The sequence below is a fragment of the Phyllostomus hastatus genome, unplaced genomic scaffold (assembly GCF_019186645.2).
Source record: "Phyllostomus hastatus isolate PE091 unplaced genomic scaffold, TTU_PhHast_1.1 phas_scaffold_501, whole genome shotgun sequence".
Lineage (NCBI taxonomy): Eukaryota > Metazoa > Chordata > Mammalia > Chiroptera > Phyllostomidae > Phyllostomus > Phyllostomus hastatus.
Window position 1 is genome coordinate 50,259,457 of NW_025334033.1, and position 16,126 is coordinate 50,275,582.

General features: G+C 46.1%; 1 long non-coding RNA gene across 1 annotated transcript; it reads right to left on the minus strand.

Annotated features, from left to right (window-relative positions):
• Nucleotides 1–2,578: 2,578 nt before the first annotated feature.
• On the minus strand, nucleotides 2,579–7,492 carry LOC123808702. Its single transcript, XR_006783823.1, has 3 exons — nucleotides 7,269–7,492; nucleotides 6,921–7,076; nucleotides 2,579–3,246 (listed from the first exon to the last, which is right to left on the minus strand). It is a non-coding gene; the product is annotated as an uncharacterized LOC123808702 (long non-coding RNA).
• Nucleotides 7,493–16,126: the final 8,634 nt, after the last annotated feature.

Below are 16,126 nucleotides of genomic sequence, written 5' to 3' on the forward strand. Positions count from 1 at the left end.
AAGGCAGTCCGCCTCTTCTGGGTGTGGCACTCTGTGGGATAACATCACTGGGCCAGACACTGTGGCTGTACTAGAGTCCACAAGCAACTGTAGCTCTTTGAGGATCTTTGTGAACTAACATTCTTCACAGTAGCTCCAAGGAGCTGTGTATCAAAGCTGTAGTTTGTGCATTGCTTGGACAGGGAAAAAGACCCCTGGGGCCTCCCTGACTTATCTCCTTCTGCTTCCTAATTCCAAATCGAGGTCTCCAGAAGGATATGAGGTAGAAGGACCACTTTGGACAGCTAGCTCTGAATTATATTTATGTTATATTTATACTTAGAGCAGCCTACCACACCAGCTGGAGCCGATCTGTGGCCACCCATCACTTTCAGAATTACTCTCTGAGGCTATTCACTCGAATGGCCTTTGCCCCGCAGTGTTGAGCTCTGCCTGGTTTCCTGACATAATTTTTGCCCTTTGCCCCTAGTTGGAGGGTGTGGTCACTGACTTACCTGCCCAGTTCATACCGCCTGAGTCCAGTCCATTGATTAGCTCCCATCGGATGTGGTTGCAAAGGGCCTGAGGACCTATGTAGAATGCCACAGAATCCCTCTGTGGACCATAAACCAGATCCTGGTGTGGTTCTGGCAATATCTATGCACTCCAGTACTGAGCTACACCCGCCTTCCTTTAGCAGAAGAACAAAAGTAACAGCCTTGCAGCCTCTAGACCTGACAGCTAGAGGCCTGAATTCTGGGCCTTTGTCATAGGTACACACTAGCTGCCTCAGAGATGGAGCCCATTTAACAAGTGAAGCCTGACTTTGTGACCCATCTAGTCCGGGTTCCAGTGAGAGACTAGGCCAAGCTGGGGATCTTGTTGATTGGTGACGGGCAAACCTTGCCACATTTATTACAGGTATTGATGGACATGATGCATGAGATGGGTGTACATCCCAGGCTAGACGGTGGTGTGTGGCCAGCATGGCTTCTCCCAGCGTGCACTATCTCCAGGAAGCAGATAATGGTGGGAAGGCTATATTCTTCTCCTTCCCGTGGAGTTATGGAGCTTCTAGAGTTTTCTTACAGGAATAATTTGAACTGTCTAAATCTTGTTAAGGCAGTGACTTGGGACTGCAGCAAAAAGTGAGACACGTACCAAAATCCACCAGCAAGCGTCCACGTGCTATTTTCACAATTGAAACCAACAAGAAACCATATACAAAGGACGGGATTAGTCAACCTGTGCTTCGACTCCCCCACCCCTTGCCTTTTGGTGCAGCTAGAGGACAGTGAGCTCACTTGCCATATATGTACTCCGCAGTTGTTGGGAGACAATTCCCCACGGTCTGTCACATACCTGCATTCCTTGTGAGCAGTGACTGACTGACTGCCCTTTGTTCCCGACTATCTTTATAAGATAGTGTCTTTCTCAGAGCAAAGTGCAGGCATGCTTGCTGTCTGTTATTTAAGATCTGGTTTCCTAAGCTTTGGATTCCTCTCTTGCGATGTATCTCTCTGTGTGTTCAGGTGTCACCTGGCCCTCTCTGCATTGTTTTTGGAAATTGGGGCTCAGAGAACCAGCGTTAGGACATGTCGACACTCTTGCTACTGCTATTGCTGTGAGTCAAGAAGTCCTCTGTTTCTGACCCAGAAGTCTTGGGTGTTCTGCTAGTAACCATAAAACGATGGCAGGCTAACTTGTTAGTTTGCGAAGGAGGGTAAAAATCTCAGAGCATTCATAGTTCTTGGCGACCTCATATATTTTTCTCATGTAACATACTTCCTCACCCACCAACTAATTCTCTCATGTCTGTGATCCTTAAAGCCACCCTGGTAGTTTGGGCCAAGAAGAAAATGCTCATCAGAGGTTGGGACAGACCAAAGGATCATATTAAAGAGCAAGACTGAAGGTAGGTCAGAACTGAGATACCGGGAAACTTGGTTTAAGCCCAAGACCAGAGGAGGATCATTTTAATTCTGGGCCATTTCTTACTATATTGTTGGTTATATGTTCTAGCCAACAGACAGGTAATTCTAAACATGCTCAGGTGAACAAATTCATCACTTTTCTCACATTTAAAATGGCATGAGTTGGATTAGATTATTTCTGAGGTTCCTTCTAGCTATAAGATATATGTTTTATGAATTTTTAATAGAGCAGCCTGTCACACGCTTAGTATCATACTTCACTTAAAGTAATGATTGCAAAGAGAACTGTGGGATATAGTGCAAAGAACATAGCATTAGACGTTTAGAAATCTGAATTCCAGACCCAATCTGCCACTGCCTAGCTGTGCGACATTGGACTTGTCACTTTCCTTACCTTAAGGAGCCAAGTGTAGGATGTACACACAAGCTGTTTCTAGGTAGTTCAAGACGAATGTGGCATTCAATTACACAGTGGGAATAAGTAAGTTTCTTTTCAATTCTCTTTTTATTTTCCTGATTATTCTAAAAGGAGGACCTCAGTTTACTGTTAGTGTGTCTTTAACAGCCCTTTAATACCTGCTAATCTCCCATTTTGGCAAAGAGAAAATTCTCAAGCTCAGAAAAGTCCCAGGAAGTCCTGGCTAGAGAACATTAAAAACATTGCCTAATTGTCGTTGCTTTATTTATTTTTGTTTTGGTTTCCATTTACAGTAAATAACATAAGTTTTCCATTTATGGGAACAATACAGTTTCTTTTAAAAATAAATTTATTATAAAAGTGTTCTAGAATTTATTGAATGAATGGTTACACAACTCTGGGACTATACTGAAAAATCATTGAATACAGTGCTTTATGTGGGTGAATTGAATGATATGTGCATTAAGATCTCAATAAAGCTGTTTTTAAAAGCAAATTAATTAAAGTAAAAATGGGGACTAATTTCAGTAAAACATTAAGCAAAGAATTGTGTAGGTGGTCAGCTGATAAACAGAAAGTGGTACAGAGAATGCACACCGAAATTCAGGAAAACGCTGGTGGACTTCAGAGAAAAGCACATTTGTTGGCAATGTGATTTTGGACAAATTTCTGTATCTTTCTTACCCTGTGTCCTAGTCCACAAAAATGTGAATAATAATCTCTCTCTTGCCCTGAGCGGTTGTCTGTTTGTTGGAGCGTTGTCCTGTACACCGCAAGGCTGTAGGTTCAATTCCCGGTCAAGGCACTTATCTAGGTTGCAGGTTCCATCCCACTTGGGGTACGGGCGCCTCTGGGATGCAATCAATCCGTGTTTTTCACACTGATGTTTCCCTCGCTCTCTCCTTTCCTCTCTCTCTAAAAAAAAAATCAATAAAAACATATCTTCAGGTGAGGATTTAAAAATAATAATAATACTTCCCTTGATTTGTTAAGAGGAAGATCACATAGCACCAACACCGCCCCCCCCCAGCTCAGGGCCCAGCACATAGAGGACCCCTCATAAGGGAGAAAGGTTGCTGACCTCAGTGAGCACTCACTCGGTGCCAGCCCAGGCCTTTCACACGCTAACTCCCGCATCCTCACAATAACCTGTGGGGTAGGTGCTGTGATTCCCTTCAATAACCTTGGAGTAGATATTGTTTTCCTCATGTTACAGGTGAGTGAGCTGAGGCTCAGAGAGATTAAGTAACCTGCCTGGGGTCATAGAACTACCATATTTTGCCATGTATAATGGCACTTTTTGCCCAAATTTTTGAGGAAAAAATAAGGATGCGCATTATACATGGTCAGCACGAAAATCCCCCATGTATAATGTGGATTATACATGGGAATTAGCACTAAAACATGAGTGTGCACTATACACAGCAAAATGCAGTAATGAATGACTCCAGATGAGGTTCAAACTTCAATCCATCTGAGGTCAAAGCTCTATTCTTTTTCCTTCACGACATTGCTCCTCCTAGCAATCTTGAAGCCAGACCTGATAGGACCATTGTGGCTCTAGGTAGGGAAAGGGGGACACAGGGGGGGACACATGACCACAGGGAAAGGGGGACTCTGCATCTCTGACTTGCAGAAGAGCATCCTCAGTCTCACTGCCAGTCCAGGACAGCCTTGGGGACCCGGGTTCCCAGCGCAGGTTTCCTGTTGACCCCTCACCCTACTTGCCCAGTGGAAAATTCTCTCTTCTCATCCAGCCTCCCAGAGGCTGAAGTCCTTCTGTTGGTCTCTTATTGCTGTTGATGAGTCCCCGCTCCCTTCTGCTGGACTTTTCTGCTACCATCCACTTGTCTGATTAGACTTTGGTCTTTTGCTTGACATCGGACCAGTGCTGACCCTTGACCCTCTGAGGCTCGCCAGGGCGTCTTGGTCTCCACCAATCTTCTGATTTTAAGGTGACTTCCTCTACGACAACATCATCAAACCTGGGCTACTTTTCGCTCGCGCCCCCGCCAATGCCCTCTGCAGGCCGCCGTCCCCTCCTGACTGGACAGTCACAATGGCCTTCAGTCTTGGTTGACTCTATTCCTTCTCCAAAGTATAAAAACTGAGCTTTCTGAAGTGCAATCTGATTGTGAAACTTTCCTGCTGATCCTCAGCATCCTTCTGCCTTTCTTTGGATAAAGGCATGACCCCTTGGACTGGCTTTTAAAGACCTTTGTGAACAGGTGCCTGCTGAACACTTTAGCCTCTTCTGTCTCTGGTCTTCTCTCCCCTCACTATGAGCCAGTTCTGTTGACACGTGTTACAGTCTCTGAACGCTTGTAGATGTCCTTGGTAAACAGCCAGTGTTTGCAAAACAGTACTGAATACACCCTGGCCTCTTGCCTTCAGCCTTTGCACGTGTCATTCCCTCAATCTGAAATGCCTTTTCCTCCCAATTCTCCTTTTGGACTCTGCTATGTGTCACCTCCTCAAGGAAGCCTTCCATGCCCTGTCACGTTAGGTGTATTTTTATGTGCTACGGTAGTATCTTGTGCTTCCCTCTACGGTGATGAGGCAGAGCTATAGCGGAAGAGCTGGAAGCGCTGGCCCTGGAGTCAAACTATATGAATTTAAATTCTAGGTATGCCACTCACCCTAGCTGTGTGATCTTGGGGCAGTCACTCAACCTCTCTGTGCCTCTATTTCCTTCATCTGCAAGATGGAAATAATAGTAATACCTACTAATAGGGTTCCTTTGAGCATTAACTGAAACAAGGCATAGTCGATGGCTTAGTGCAGAGTCTGGCAGATAGTGAGCACTCACTCAATAAGTATTAGCTAGTATTATCTCAGCATGCATCACAATCTATTGAAAACACCAGTTCCCTGCTTTGTCTTCCTCACTGTACATCTGGAGGGCAGGGAGTGTGTCTCATTTACTATTGACTCTCTCTCTGGGTGCCTAGCATAAAACCAGACACATATAGTACCCAATACATATTTATTGAATGAATGAACACATGGATGAATGAATGAATAATGAATGAATGGATGGATGTCTTGATGTCTTAGCTTCCTGGTTGAGCTAAGCTGACTTTGCCTGAAGTTCTCTTTGCATTCTCAAAACCAGTTTTCCTTGCTCTGGCCTGGGCAGGCCAGAGCCTAAATCTTGTCTATGACATCGTGGTTTGAGATCTAAATAACTAGTGTCAATACAAGACAGAAATGCCCCCAGGTGGTGTAGAAGGAAAATATCTTTCACATAGTTTGTCCTCTCAACACTTCCCTTTGCTCTAGTTTGTCATGACTATGTGTGGGAAGCACCCAAACAGAGCAAGTCATTCATCTCTTCAACAAGGGTTTGCCGGGCCATGTTGGGTGCTAAGGATGCCAGGGCCAGTAGGGTATGAGCTCTGCTTCCAGGAACTTCCTTAGGGGTGTCTGGGCCCAAATCTGATTGGCCAGGCAAGGAGACAAGCTGTTCCATTGCAGAGTGCACTCAGCAGACGGTAGGATCTGACCTAGCCTCATGGCTGGGAGCCAGGGTATGAAGGCGGGACCAGGGAATCTGGTCCTCGGGGTCTGGAGCAAGTCAAAGGTCAAGGCAGGAAGTTAGCCACACTGAGAGGAGGCAGAGTAGAGTCCAGCAGCTGAAGCCCAGCACCAGTGTGGGGACTATTGTCTGCTTGCTCTTTTTCTTCTTCTCTCCAGGGAGGAGCCCAGGTCAGAGAGAAAGCCACTCAGGATGTCCCACACCAGAAGGTAGGAATGAACAAAGCGACAGCAGGGGCCACTGGCCAGTGTTTAAAAGCAGTTTTGGGTCTCCGGTAAAGACCTGCCTCAGGAAGACCATGGCTGTGGGGCCGGATGGCCACGCCCACCCCTGGGTCAGCAGCTGGCAACAGGACAAGGTGGAACCGAGGCCTGGGGCAGGAGGCCTGGAGCCTGCCACCAAAGTAGCTGTGCGACCTTGCATAAGTCATTTCACCTCCCAGAACTCCATTTCTCCATGTAGACAATGCTCAGGGGTCCCAACATTTGAATATGAAAACTTCTTTCTCAAAGCAAAACATTTCAAAGACTCCACAGGATGGCAGTGGTAATTTTGGTATCTGTGGACCCAAAAGATGCAAAATGATAAAAACTGCAGCCACTTTTGTGTCTTTTAAAGGGATTTACATTTTATGAATTTCAGAAGCATTTACTGTCATTTACAAAAATTTGGGGTGCAACATCCTTTAGGGCCCAGAGTCACAGCCTCCATGAAAACTCCAACCCAAGTCTAGCCAGTAGAGCTTTCATCTTCCTTAGAGCTCACACAGATTAGTCACCTATGTCTCTGACTTGAAAAATATAAGAGCCGCCAGAGCAAGGGCTGGTCGATGCCCTTCAAACTTTTACTTATTATCAAGCCCATCAGTGATGCTAATATGATGGAACAAAATTTGAAAGTAGGGGTGATGGGTGACATTTGTCATGTTTTGGCTGTCCAACCTCAGAATCCCTTCCCAGGTGTGCAGAAGACTCCACCCTAGGAGTCTCCGTGGAAGGTAGAGCCCACGGCTCACCTCTCACTGGAGAGGCTGCAAATGCCAGACACCTACCTCCCAGCCTCCTTCATCTGCTGTGCTTGGACATGTGATCTGGGCTCGGCCAATAAGGTGCACCATCCTGGGCTCTGAACCAGGGACCACCGAGGGAACTCCTCGAAGAGACTTTTTTGGCCCTGACTGGTATGACTCAGTTGGTTGGGAATCATTCTGCAAAGCAAAATTCTCCAGTTTGATTCCTGGTCAGGCACATGCCTGGGCTATGGGTTTAGTCCCTGGTTGGGGCATGTGAAAGAGGCAACCAATCAATGTTTCTCTGTCACATTGATGTTTCTCTCCCTCTCTTCCCCTCTCTCTAAAAATAAATAAATAAAATCTAAAAAAAAAAAAAAGAAGAAGAACCTTTTTCTGGTGCAGATGGCAGCAGCTGTGGTCGCCACGTCCGGGTTCCGGGGAGTCAGCAGCAGCAGGGTCGTCGTGCCGGGCCCAGCCCTGGCTGTGGCGCAGGCTTCCCAGGGCTGTGCGGCCGGGGCAGGGCTCTCTGGACAGCTTCCGTGCCCCACTTCTGGCCACACTCCTGGCTGCTGCCCAGCGTCCTTTGTTCTCGTTCCTGCCCTGAGCCTGGCTCTCTGGCCTTCCTAGAGACTCTGTGGGCTACCCAACATCCTCTCTGTAAATTCCTCTTATGCTTAACTCCTCCATAGCCGGTTCCTGTTGCATTTTTAAGTCAGAGCCCTGACCAATTTACCGCATCTTATGTCAGTCTCAGCATCCAACTTATTTTTGCATTCTTCTTGGTCACACCGCTCTAAGGAAATTCTGGTCATACCGATGAACAGTGCCTTAGTCCATTCAGACTGCTGCAACAAAACACCACAGACTGGGAGGCTGATGCACAACAGAAATTTATCTCCCAGAGTCCTGGAGGCTGGAATGCAAGATCATGGTCTGATGAGGGTTCTCTCAGGAGTCGCAGACTGCTCGTTGCACAGGGTCCGGCAGAGGTAGCACCTGCTTGAGTATAGTTGGTAGGGTAATAATATGGGTGTCATCATTTATAGTTTTAATTTGAACATTTCACCTAATATGGTGTGCTTGAGTAATATCATTCTATTACAGAATGACATGCTCATGGTTTTTCAATAAAGGTTTTTGTCATTTAAAAAGAGGCGTTATTTGTGCCAGACCTATATTTTTCATAGGACAGAAGACACTAGGGAGATCCATGGGTCCTCCTTTATAAGGGTACTAATTCCAATCATCAGTGCTCTGCCCTTATGACCTAATCACCCTCAAAGGCCCCACCTCCTAATGCCATCACCTTGAAGATTAGGATTTCAATATATTAACTCTGGGGGGATACGAACATTCATACCATAGCAGACGGTTATAAATAATAATGATAGACACCATTATGCAGCACCCACTATGTGGCAGGCCCTATTCTAGTCATTTTGTGTATATTAACTCACTTAACAAACCTTTGGGGTAGGTCCGCTGTTAGCATCCCCTTTCACAGGTGAGAAAACTGAGTGCAGAGGGGTGGAATATTTTGCCTGAGACTGAGGATTTAAACGAAGGAGGTCCGGCGGCAGGATTTGTGCTCTTAACTCCTATGAACAGCATTTCTTTCTTTCTTTCTTTCTTTCTTTCTTTCTTTCTTTCTTTTTACAAATTGTCTTTTGAGATTAGAATAATTGGCTTTCATTAAACCAATCTAAAAGCTAGAAAGAAAAGTTGTGGAAATTTTTGTTTCAGAGTTGCATGAGTAATTACCAAAATACCCAACAACTAACTGCTCTTTATCCTCCTCATCAACATCAAGTCAAGAAATAAACAACTAAAACTTCCGGCAAGCACTAAACAAACAAGACAATGTTGTCACTCCACGTTCCCTGTGACAAGCTTGGTGTTTGTGGAGCCGGAAGGACCCCCGTACAGGGAGTACTCAGCCCCTCGTTGCCCTGTTCTTTACCAGCAGACGTGCTCAGGCTGGCACAGCGAGGAATGTTGCAGGCGTACCCACTGTCAGTGCCAGCCGGGTCTCTGAGACACCAGGAGGGGCTTGTGCCGAAGTCCGCACAAAACTGAGTTGATTTAAAAAAAAAAAAAAACAACCTCACAGGAGTCAACAGAAAGCTCCCAATGGCCCAAGCTGGAACAATTCAAGGAACAAAATGGGTTATATTAGCTTGTAACCCAAAGCATAAATATCCATGAGTCCACACTTACATGCATTTTTTTAAAAAGAAAACTTCACGGTGGGGAAATCAGACAAACACTACTTCAGCAGGTGATGAAGATTGACATCCACAGTCACAAATCATGTTGTAGCCGAGACCGTTGATATGACGTGATTAAAATGGCACTTTACCTCTGTGGCTGTCCTCCCCCAAACCCACAACCCCGGTCCACCCATGAGAAAAATAGATAAATCCCAAAAGAGAGATTGCAAGCAGAGGAAGACACTCAACCAGTGCTCACAAGGTCATCACAGACAAGGAGAGTCCAGAAAATTCACAGCCGAGAGAAGCCTAAGAAGACCTGATACCTTAATGCAATGTGCTGTCCTGGGTAGGATCCTGGAGCAGAAAGAAGGGCCATTAGGGAAAAGCTAAAGAAATCTGAGTAAACCGTGGGCTTCAGTTAATAATAATGTCTCAACATGGATCCATCAACTGTGACGAATGTACCATATCAACGAAAGATTTTAATAGCAGAAAGTGGGTGGTAGGGAGGGGGAGGATAATATGGGAATTCTGTACTATCTACTTAGGCCTGGCTGGTGTGGCTCAGTTTGTTGGGCATCATCCCACAGACTGGAAAGTCGCAGGTTTGATTCCCGGTCAAGGTGCAGGCCTGAGTTGCAGGTTCAGTCCCTGGTCCGGGCACATGCAGGAGGCAACTGATCGATGTTTCACTCCCTCTCTTACTCCCTTCCTTCCCCTCTCTCTGAAATCAATAAAAAAAACAATATTTTTTTTCTTAAAAAATAAAGTCTATAAATAAAAAAGAATAGTAAAACTGACTGCCATCCCATGGCGATGCAGTTTGAACCACGTGATGGGCTAAACGTGTTTATATAATGCATTCATACAGTTACAAGCTGCACACTTTTTAAGAGCAGTTTTTAAAGTACTTAAACATTTTTTAAATGAAATCCTAATCTTCACATCGCATGCCCAAATCACCTCGGAGCAGCTGAGCGCAGTCTGAGCCACGCCGATGAAGGGGAAATCACAAGGAATGTCCTTTGTCTCTGTCCCTAAAACTCTCTGGATCTCGAAGCTGAAGGAAAACCTCCGTACCTCAAGACGAAGCACTTAAAAACAATGCAATGACTTCCCTTCCCCCACCTCCAAGACGCAGGGTGAGCAACTGTTTGAAGCCAAGCCTGCAGTTGTCTTTGTCCTGCACTTGCCTGTCAAGCCCAGCGCTCCTCAGCAGCAGGAAGGGCAGGAGGCTGGTATGAAGCAGGGCAACAGATGGCTGGGACGTGTCCTCTCAAAGCTCAGCTGCCCTGGCTGGTCTGCCAAGCTGTGTACATTTCAAACGTTTGAGATTCAACCAAAAGAGACGAGTAATGATTTTCAATCACTCGCTGAGACACATGGCTAATCCTCGGGTAGCCAGAGAAGAGTCTTCTCAAACTCCCTTAAACCCGGTGGGGTAAACAAGAGGCCCTGTGTGCTTTCTCAGCTTTGTACCCAGATCAGGCCATGCTGGCGGTTGGACATTTGTCCAGAACTCCAGTGTGCATCCTGCTTTCTATGCTTTTAGAAAGGGTGTGATGTTTTGGCACACGTGTTTATTTGGGGCGAGGGTGGGAAAGAGAAAGCTGTTTGGTAGGTAGGTTTGGATCCTGAGAAATTATGCACCCTGGCGTCTGCCGCCTGGTGTGGAATTGGGAGATCTCGAGGTCAGTCAATTCTATTTCCCTGTCCTGATTCAGGCTCTTCTTAGTCTTGGGCCATGCTAATAGCCTCCTACAGTTGCCTCTCAGTCCTGCATCATTAGATCAGGGAAAGGGGATCTCAGGGAGCATATGAACGCGTTTGTTCCAGGGGGTTGCTATAGTTTAAACAGTGGATTCAGAAATGTTTGGTCTCTAAATATAATTTCCCACTAAAGGGCTTCCTAAGAGAAATGTCTTGTTCAGGTCTGGGCTGGAAATGTGTAAGATGAATCTGGAACATCTTGTTACACCAGAAGGCAAAGGGACTAACAAAGACTATACTGCAGCGGCATCAAAGGACTCAAGCCAAGTGCAGGAGGTCCCCACTGGCCAAAGATGGGACGATCTGAGTGTCTAAAAGAGTAATAATAACAATGGGTCAAAAGCTAGACATGTCATAAACCCTTAGTTCATAATGATACTTTTAAGGAAAAGAACACAACACATTGGTTGCCTCTGGAGGATGCTAGGGAAACAATTCTTCTGAAAACTCATAAATAAAAAAAAGAATTAAGCATGTATCTTGCTTTTCTTATAGGAAAATGATCAGACAAACCAAATAGTTGATGAGGGAAAGCTTCTCGTTATAGACATACTCCAGCTTAGAAATGAAGGGGAGATAGAATTAGAACATCATACTTTTACAGCCTCTAGGGGAATAATCAGCCTAGCCCGTGACCTCCATCACTAGCCACTAACACTGCAAAAACAGAAATAAGGAGACAGTAGGTGCCTGTGAGATGTATTTCTCCATGAGATGTACTTTTACTAAAAATTATGCATTGTTTGTCTTCAATTCCAATTTAGCTGGGCATCCTGCCTTCTTATTTCCCAAGCACTGCAACCATAGACGTAGTCAAAAAATTAAAGGTAGGTGCCACCACCGTGAAAAATAATCTGGCAGATGAGGGTCATGTTACTCTGACTCCAGGCTTCCTCTCGGGTCTCATGCTTCCTGCTGACACACTACAGTCCGGCAGCACCAGACGCACTGAACTGAGGCTCCCGAGAAGTGATCTTGAGAGACTCTTGAGATAAGTCTTTTTTTTTTAATCAGTCAGGCTGCACGTGGAGGGGTCTGGAGGGGAGGAAAGAAAGAGCTAAGGGCCTGCCTTTGGGGCGGGATGTGGTGACAGGCAGTGTGGGAAAGGAGCAGAGACGCTTTACAAAGGGGATGATTGCAAGTTTTGTTGCTGGCGACTGGTGTATGCCTCTCCATTGCCTGCTCGAGGGATGCCTTGGGAGCAGAGTGAGCTGGAAGCTGGAACAGGTTTCCAACATCTAGCAGAGTGGCTGGAGAGGTCCTGGTTGCATTCAAGCAATACCACACCACCTTTGGTTTATAACTCTCTCCCCACCGTAAGACCTTCAAGGGTAGGGTCTGGGTTTCCAGGTTTAGATTTCCCATTGTTTGTCATAGTGCCTGTCACTTCCTACCTATCTGATGAATGAATGAATGAATGAATGAATGAATGAATGAGTATATCCCTCTTCACACTTTGCAGAGATGGTCTTATTCTGACATAACAAAATTTGGTTATTAGATGTGATTGCCTCATGAAACACTGATAACCTTTGTCATTTCCATACACCACAATGAAATATTTTAGAGTTTGAAACAAAGGTTGGCTCGTGGAAGCAGAACCTCGAAGTTATTCTCCAAGGCATCTTGAGACATTTTCCTCTAGAATGGAAAGCCTAGCAGCCTGCTTCCTGTTTTCACTTGCAGCGCCCACTCTGAGTGTCTGCCATATGTGCGTCTTGTGACGTGTGACAGCAGCTGTGATGAGACTCACATCGCAATTAGATGACAACCTTGGAAGAAGATCCCTGGGCAGGTCAGGAGGAATAATGAGGGCAATCTAGACTCTCGTCCTGGGAAGTGCTGGCTGTTTTGGAAGGTCTGAGCCCCGCACCAGTCACCACGTCTTTATTCAAGAGTGAGATCAAGAGAAAGAAAGAAAAGAAAAGGAAGGAAGGAAGGAAGGGAGGAAAAGAAAGCGAGCTCACTCCTCCACCTGCTCTTCTAGAGCAAAGGAAAGAGAAAGAAAGAAGAGGAGGGAAAGGCTGCTGAGTGAGCACCTTAGGCTTAAGTTAAAAAGATCTTTTTCTGTGACCGTGATGTAATAAGACATTTTAAAATGTCTGAATAACACTGTTCTTCCACATCATCATCTTATGAGTTATGAAACTATCCTATTGGTATTGCCATTAAAATATTTCGTGTTTTTTTTTCTTGAGGTTCTTAGGGGAAAAACAAAGACTTAGATTTTTTTCCTTTCAGCTTGACCATACACCTCATTCCCCAAACAGGACCCCAAAGGGTTCTGGGTGGTCCAAAGACTATTCTCCTCTTTCAAAGGTGGAGGTTTGTCACCACTGGGGATGTGCTCTAAGTTAAGCAGCCTTTACTCAATGAGGAGACCTGGCAAGGTGTAGAGACAGGGTGAGCCCCGCTGGAGCAGTGTGGGGCTGCCCCTAGACTGGAGGCTCAGTGAGGCCCAAGGCCGTGTGTGTCTGTCCACCACGGGCACACGGTAGGTGTAAGAGTTGAGCAAATGAATGAGAAAGACCATCGATGCATATGGAAGTATAGGTTATGCAATGTCTCTTAAAAATTAGAAGCCCAACATTTTCATTCAGTCTCAGGTAGGACCTGAAAATGGTATTTCCAGGTGCATTTCAAGGAGCCTGAGCCCACTTCAGGGGAGGAAGAGGTATTAGAGCCAGCGCTGCACTCCACCAGGACAGGCAGGCACCCTAAAGAACATCAGAGCCCTGACTGGTGTGGCTCGGTGGCTTGGGTGCAGGCCCGTGAACCAAAAAGTCACCGGTACAAGTCCCCATCAGGGCACATGCCTGGGTTGTGGGCCAGGTCCCCCGTTGGGGGCGTGCGAGAGACAACTGACTGATGTTTCTCTCACACACGATGTTTCTTTCCCTCTCTGTCTCCCTCCCTTCCCCTCTCTCTAAGAATAAAGAAATAAAATCTTTAAAAAAAGAACATCGGAGTCCCAGGGGATTTGCAAAAATGAAATTTATAAAAACAAATGCTGAAATTACGGCCATCACATAAAGACTACAAACTGTTGTTCCGTGCACCTGATGAAACCTCAGCCATAGGAGGCTGTGCAAGTCTCCCTGGGTTGTTGTGATCCAGCACCTTGAGTCTGGTGGCTTAAAACTTTATTGTCTCACAGTTCTGGAGGCCTGAAGTCCAAAATCAAGGTTTAGCAGAGCCATGCTCCCTCCAAAACCTGTGGGAGAACCCTTCCTTGCCTCGCCCTGGCTTCTGGAGGTTTGCTGGCAAACCCTGGCACTCCCTGGTGTATAGCTGCCTGTCTCCAATCTCTGCCTTCATCTGCATGGCCTTCTCCCTGTGTGTCTGTCTTCATGTGACTGTCTTCTTACAAGGCCACCAGTCATATTGGATCAGGAGTCCTTCCTATTCCAGTGTGACCTCATCTTAACTAATCACATCTGCAAAGGCCTAGTTCTAAATGAGGTCAGACTCTGAAGTACTGGGGTTAAGATTTCAACATATCTTTCTGAGGGAAACACAAATCCAATTCATAACAGATGCATTTTTGGAACATGTTACAATTCAAACAGGATTCGGTGATCCATCTGACTCAGGGAATCAAATGGTTACCTGCTCAGTCTTTACCTTCTGAAAGTCAATGTGAAGCATCAGGCTCCAGCTGACCACATTTCCCATTGTGTTTGCCAGGCCTGACAAGGCAAAACTTTGCCAGCCTGCTGGCTTATAGAACTCTACCCCAAGGGTCATGGTAACTGTAAGTCACTTGTGGGAGACAGTATTTCCCTACCCTTTCTTCCTGAGCAGAAACTTTATGATCATAAAGATGCATCACTAGGGCAAAAAAAGGTTATTTACTCATCATTATTCCCCGGCCCTTCTTGGTAAGAAATAGAGCTCCAGGGCTGGCCATGCCACTAACGCTAGATCAATGCTTTCTTCATTACGTATATCATGGCACAGAGAGGGTAAAAAGGTAGTATTTGTAAAGCACTGGGGAGCAGAAAGGACAGGGCTCCTCTAGCCACTTCTGGCCCTGCCCAGCTTTCTGAATGCTAAAAAGATGACAATCTCGAGCCACAGGACACCCACCTATGCATGGACCCTGGGACAGAAGCCTGGGGCTAGAAGATTGTGCAGATGTCAACCTAGAGGTAGGCCCTGGACTACTGCCCTACCTCCCCCTTCAGTGGGTCTTCATTTGGTGACTCCTGACTTTTTCTTCATATGCACGTACACCTGACTCGCCTGTGTAAAAACAAAGAACTGGCCTAAATTATATCACCTCCATGAAGAATGCCCACAGTTCTAATTCTTTAGGGAGGACATTGTTCACCGGTAGAATAGATCTAAGGTGTCTAAGATTACAAAGCAGTCCAGAACCTAATCCAGGATCGGAACTAGAGCCTGCAATCACAGTTCTCTTCTCTAGGTTAGAGTCCTTCTTCGTGGAAGGTGAAGGTCTCGGTGCAAGGAGAGATGACTGGCTTGTGAGCCTGGGAGGGGCTCTTCCTTGGATCACCTGAAGAAGCTTAGCCAGCTTCCATAGGCTGCAGCTTCTCTCCAAAGGCACAAATTCCTCTCAAGTGTCTCCTCCTCCACGCAGCCCTCCTTGACCAGGTAACCTGAATCTGGTGACCCTTCTTGGAGTTCTGGCACCTACTTCCCTCATAGCACCTATTGTACTGTAGAGTAACTTATCATCTGCCATTCTTGCCAGGCTGTAAACTCCTGGCTCTTACATTCCTTTTATTGCCTACATCTAGTTCCCACAAGCTTAGTGAATACAATGAACATCATAAATCACTTTGGGGACAGTGGATGACTACCTCCACAAGTCAGTTTCTTTGAAAACCACACAATTTCTGCTTGGTGCACTAAACATCTCCACCTCTGCTCACACACACCTTGTTCCAGGCAACTATAAAATTGGCCGGACTCTGCAACCAGGAAACACCCTTGCTCCTCCTTCTACCTTCCTGTCAGTCCCTCTTGCTCCATTCTGGTTTCTTCAGCTCCCCAGAGTTGCCACCTGTTAGGATTTTCGCCCTGAGAAGAGACATCTTAACAAGTACTGGTTACACTTCTACCTGTGGGTGTCCCCTCCTGACTGTCCCTCAATCCTCTCCCGACAGTCACACGTGGGCCAGGTCAATACCTAGGGCCCGGGGGCCTGTTCATCAGGTGGAATGGATCAGGACTGTCTGTGCCCTTCTTCTCCCTGTCTCATCCCTCTCCCCATCTCTCCCTTTCCCTCCTAATTTA